A 6,000-nucleotide genomic window follows, 5' to 3' on the forward strand; every position below is an offset into this window, starting at 1 on the left:
GGATAGGAGGCGGCCCATCGATGCGGCTTTGTTGCCAGCCGTCATCGAGGCGGTAGGGCGAGTCGCGTCGTCCAGGTTTGAGATGCTTTTGTTTAGTTTGGCGTTCTCAATGGCTTACCACGGGGCCTTTCGAGTTTCTGAGTTGGTAGCGCCTTCCAAGAGAGCAGATTCGCGCATGCTGGTCGGGGACGTGGTAGTGGGTGAGAGGTCCTTGCTGTGCAGGTTGCGACGCTCCAAGACGGATCAAGTGGGGAGAGGGTGCTGGGTTACAATGGTTCCAGCGCTAGAGGTGAGCGTTTGCCCAGTTGGCTGGCAAGGCAATATGTGGTGGTGCGACCCGTTAAGGAGGGGTCTTGGCTGTTGCATTATGATGGGCTGCCAGTCACGAAATACCAGTTTCGTTGGATGCTGAGTCGTTGTTTGGCGGGCTTGGGCCTCCCACCCACTGCTATCGGTACCCATTCCTTTCGCATAGGCGCAGCGACGTCGGCTGCTGCGGCGGGTTGCTCCAGAACTGAAATCCAAGCGGTGGGGCGATGGAAGTCGTCAAGTTACAGACGATATATTCGCCCCGTCACATGAGAGGTCGGTTTGCGCTTGGGGCTTTGTTTAAATGGCAATGTATTACGTTGTTCCAGTTCTGTGATTTTATGGTGTTGTGCGTCTGTTGGTGTTCCCCCTTTTTTATCCTACTCAGGGATTAGCTACTCGCCGTTGCTGGCATGAGTCGGCAGCGGGGGTCTGGAGTTATTTGCGATTTTTTGCCTGACTTGACGGACTGAATTCTAATCTATAATTCGGCTAATTTGGTCTAATCAGAGTCCCTCAGCAGGTCTTTACGTTTCACCTCCAGCTGAGTTATTACATGTGTTTCCCATTTTATACCCCCCCCCCCCTTTTTATTTCGTTTGTTTTATTTGATCCTTCCCCTTTGTGTCTTTAATTGCGCTTTAAATTGGCAACGGAACATGGTGCAGTCGGCTAGGCCGTGACTGCTGCAATGGTGAGATCTAAAGTTTTCTTTTTTGGCAGATCCTTCAGTATAAACAATTAATAAGCCTCTTAGTAATCAATTCTACCCCTCTTTTTCCCTTCAGGATGGTTCGGAGACTATTTGCCCATTTGGGTGGTTGGCCACTCTTACATTTACTGGGCGGCCAGGTTTGTGGCCTCGGAAGGGTCTCAGGCATTGCTAGGAACACAGGGTGTCAGATGGCTTGGCTGGCGAGGAATGATGTGGGGTGAGCTGAGGAGTAGGTTAGTGAGTCAGGCCAGCAAGCATGGAGTCCCTAGGGTTTTGGTTGTCCATCTAGGTGGCAACGACCTGGGGAAGAGGACATCCTTGGATCTGCGGTGGGCCATGATACAGGATCTGGCAAGTGTGACCGCGGCATGGACCAATTGTGTGTTGGTTTTTTCCATGATGGTGCCAAGATTGTGTTGGAGGGGTGTGGCGGATGGTCGCCAGATTGATGAGGCCCGGAAAAAGGTGAACGGAGCGGTGGCAAAGTGGGTGCTGTCCCACGGTGGGAGGGTGGTTCGCCACCCGAGGATACGGTTCAGAGACAGCCACCTTTTCCGGCGCGATGGAGTACATCTATCCAATGAGGGGATGATGTTTTTTCTGGAGGATCTAGGTTTCGCTTTGCAGGAGTTAGGGTAGGTTTATGGTGGCGGTGCGAAAGACTTTGGGGATGAGTCTTTCGCTGTTGGCGGAAAAGAACGGCAGTTTTGTATTGTAGGGAAAACTGTAGTGTTTTTACAGTTTGTTGTGGTTTAGGTGCACTCACCTCCATCGACTTATGGCCGCTTGACCACCCGTCCGGGAAGGCAGCGGCAGGGCACCCAGGAGCGGTGGGTAGTCACTGTGGGGGTTGAGTTGTCACCTATTACCGGTTTATAGTAAGTTTTAGTAAATTTATAGGGTTAGTTATTTAAAGTTAATTCAGATTAATTGAGCCGTTCTTTTGGGCCGCCACCATATGCCAGCTGGAGCGGCATATTAAATTAATTTCTTTATTACAGGTTTCCTAATGGATAGGGACAAATAAATAGCTAGCAATTTTCTGCCAAAATTCAAGTCTCAGTGTCGTTATTTCTGGTTCTAGGTTATGAATGCTTTACTTTCAAAGAAAGGGGTCCACCAAATATCACTAAGATGTTTAGGAGAGAGTATTGACTGCATAGGAGAGGAAAGAGTTAAACATCTGGGGAGGGGTGGACCTAGCTGTGAGGAAAGTACAGCCTTCTTTAGGGGGAGGGTTTGCTATATATAGGGAAGGAGAGGCCATCTTAAGTCTCTTGGTGATTTGCTTTCCCACCCTCCCGCCCTGGTATTAAGAATTTGTGGCACGTGGGCTTTGGCTTTAAGTTGTTGGCTGTTTTCGTTGGCTATTTATTGGCGGAAAAGAACGGCAGTTTTGTATTGTAGGGAAAACTGTAGTGTTTTTACAGTTTGTTGTGGTTTAGGTGCACTCACCTCCATCGACTTATGGCCGCTTGACCACCCGTCCGGGAAGGCAGCGGCAGGGCACCCAGGAGCGGTGGGTAGTCACTGTGGGGGTTGAGTTGTCACCTATTACCGGTTTATAGTAAGTTTTAGTACATTTATAGGGTTAGTTATTTAAAGTTAATTCAGATTAATTGAGCCGTTCTTTTGGGCCGCCACCATATGCCAGCTGGAGCGGCATATTAAATTAATTTCTTTATTACAGGTTTCCTAATGGATAGGGACAAATAAATAGCTAGCAATTTTCTGCCAAAATTCAAGTCTCAGTGTCGTTATTTCTGGTTCTAGGTTATGAATGCTTTACTTTCAAAGAAAGGGGTCCACCAAATATCACTAAGATGTTTATAGTCTTGATGCCATCTTTGAATAAGCAGTTGTTTAGAATAAAAGTTTCAAAATCGAATTAACAAATTATTCATCTAAATAGAGAAATAAACTGAACTAGGAAATTACTTTTACATTTGCATTTTTATGTGAATCTGCAATTTCACAAAAGTAGGCTCATCATCATTTCACAGGGGCATGTCCTAACAAAAAAAATGCAATGTGAACATACTCCTATATACTGGTTGAGTTTCCCTTATCCAGAATTCAAAATCACACATTTTTGGGTCCCCTGCTGTACTTGTAAGATGAACAAATGGGCACATTCAGCGCATATTTGCCTAATCACCTGAAATGGCCAGAAGACCCCTGATTTTCATGCAGATCCTGGCTGGCTAAATATTATAACACATGTAATTCAGAAAAGGTTAAAATCTGTATTCCTAAATGGCTGGCCTACTTCCAAAGTGAATTAGAGGACTGCTGTCAAGTATTAGCTATGGGATTCCTTTTACATTACCAATACAGTACTTAAATTAGGAACACACGCTTTGCAACCAGTAAAACATAGCATGTCCCCAAGCATCACTTTTTAGCTGGTGGTTCAGTTGTCAACTGTGACCCTCCAAAGCTGTTTCATCCCCCACTTTCTCCAAGGCTGTATAATAACTGTACCGTAATGTTCTAGCTAGGAAATCTGTACATAAAGCTCTTATTGGGCTTCCTCACAAACAAAATAAAAAAAATAAAAAACGTCCACAGCATAGCTTCAAACATTTTGCGTAGAGAGCTGACTCTGTCATGGTAATGCAAGAAAAAATACTTAAAGGGATACGTTTCCTAGTGTTGAAAAGACCACAAACTTCGGCAAAATGATTTATTCAATAAACTTTACATGCATAGAGGCTTTGTCACTCTGATCAAAAAGCAAAACATTATTCTTTGTTAAATACACCAAAAAAATGACACTAGAAAACCAAAAACATGTGTCATTTCAGAGTTTTCAAAGAGATCTGCGAGTTGGTTTATCAGGAAATGAGGTGAGAATATGCTCAGGGCTGGCTTTGATGGAGTGCCAGATGAAAATGCTTTAGCGAAGCTGCTGAGACTCGGGGAAGAAGAAAGTGGATCAAGATGAGCTGAGCCCGCTTTTATTTTCCGATTTGCAAGGTTACGCGTCCTGGAGGTGACCTCCCATTTGGCTGACTGTAAAAGATCTAAAAAAGAAAAAGGAAACCACATTTGTAAGCAAAATAAAACAAAATGAGCTGTATATCTTATGAAAAGTATGCATTTGATACATGGGCTCACTAATAAAATGTTGGTGAAAATGATCTTTTAACACATCACCAGCAATGCACTTGTTGCTTATTCAAAAACGCATCAGGTTTTTGGGTCTGCGTTTGTCACTGCTTACATCCCAATCCATACCCGTATTTGTATTGTGCACCAGTGTTTGAGTAGGCTCAGTTGTCTATAGTTCTAACGGAACTATTTTAAAAAAAAATGTCTATGAGGGAAGGGGGGGGGGGGGGGGGACTTTTTTATGTCAATGGGGAGGTGGAGGGGCTGCATTTTTAAATCTTGCACTAGGAGCCGAAATGGCTAGAGACAGAGAGTAGACTTGCAACATCCGCTGCAGGTGCATGGGTTCAAAATCAAGGTATTTTGTGCTGCACATTCAATGCACCTTGTAAACAACCTCCAGACATTGTTATGCTGGGTACACACTAGGACCAGAGCCGGACTTATACCTCATGGGGCCCTTAGCAAGATATTGGTTTGGGGCCCCCCTTCCTCAGTTGCAGGCAATTTCAATCTACAGCTTTGTGCTGTTACCATCGGGAGGCATGTAAAGTATGACCTATGCATACGTAGACTGTAAACAACAACTGTTTGCATCCAATGCCACTCCTGACTCAGGCCCTATATATATATTTATTTATTTTTTTACAGCCTTGGCCCATAGCTATCCTATTAAATCTGCACTTTCCAAAATTGTAGCGATAAAACACCAATTATTCACATTTGTATTTATCATAGATATAAGCCAGGATAGACTCAGATTCAGAATTCATCAGAGCCAGGCTTCATGGGACTTGATAAGACCAAATGATCCTCAAATGGCAAATATGTAAATATTATTTACTCGCAGCTATGAGGAGGTTTGCAAGACTTCCTAATAAGAACTCCTGAAAGGAACTCTTGACAAAAGTAAACAGAAAAACACAGTGCTGGGTTTTACATATATGATTAATATATACTGATTAATTACCCACATAAATAATTATATAGACTTGTGGAAAATGTTTAAAAATATATAGACACTATTTATTTTTAAAACACTTTAAAAGACAAGGGAAGTATACCCTTATTTCTTAAAAGTTGGTATATAAGAATGATGCAGGGTAAGTAACAATAACTGTGCTCCATGAGCCGTCACTTGTGTGTAACAGCAGGCAGTGTTGAAGGAGGTCCAGCTAGAGATTGTCAAACTTGTATGCTCTTTATGTTGGCCGCAATAAGAAACAGTGGGTGACTGTATGAGTGAAGCTCCAGCTGTATTAGGTAGTAAGTGGGCACCAAAATTGATGGAGCTTGCGGTCCTCCAGAAATTCCCTCAATCCAGCCCTGGTGGCAGGCCCCCTAGGCGACTGCCTTTATTGGCTAGGGGTACAGTAAATCCGCTACTGACTAAGACCACGGATCAGATGTGGTATAAAAGAAGATCTACAGTTGTTAGACAGTCAATAGGTCTACACCATATAGTCAACATGCTTAGGTCGACAGGATCAAAAGGTCGACAGGTAAAAGGTAGGCAGTCCAAAAGGTCGACAGGTGCAAAGTGTCAACATGGTCAAAGGTCAACTTGTAGATAATCAACACAAAAAACTTTTTTTGTGTCATTTTGTATGTTTCATCACCCCAGTTTGTGGTAATGTAGACCTTCGTGGGCTCACTTCACGCACCACGTTTTGGGTAAGGTGCCTTACTGTGCTCGGCACAAGTTATTATTCCCAATAGTAGTCCACGTGGATGGAGAACCAAGCAAGAGTTGAAAAAAAGTGAATAGACCCCACAAAAACTTGTGTCGACCATTGCCATGTCAACTTTTTGACCTGTGTACCTCTTACCTGTTGACCTTGTTGACCTTTTGACCCTGTCGA

General features: G+C 43.8%; 1 long non-coding RNA gene across 1 annotated transcript in view; it reads left to right on the top strand.

Moving 5' to 3' along the window:
• The window catches only part of LOC134927412 (uncharacterized), a 204,432-nt gene extending 200,337 nt beyond the window's left edge, over positions 1–4,095 (top strand). Inside the window, exon 3 of the long non-coding RNA XR_010177635.1 lies at positions 3,832–4,095. This is a non-coding gene — a long non-coding RNA (uncharacterized LOC134927412). The remainder of the gene's footprint in view (positions 1–3,831) is intronic.
• The last annotated feature ends 1,905 nt before the right edge of the window (positions 4,096–6,000 follow it).

Source organism: Pseudophryne corroboree, chromosome 5, assembly GCF_028390025.1.
Source record: "Pseudophryne corroboree isolate aPseCor3 chromosome 5, aPseCor3.hap2, whole genome shotgun sequence".
Lineage (NCBI taxonomy): Eukaryota > Metazoa > Chordata > Amphibia > Anura > Myobatrachidae > Pseudophryne > Pseudophryne corroboree.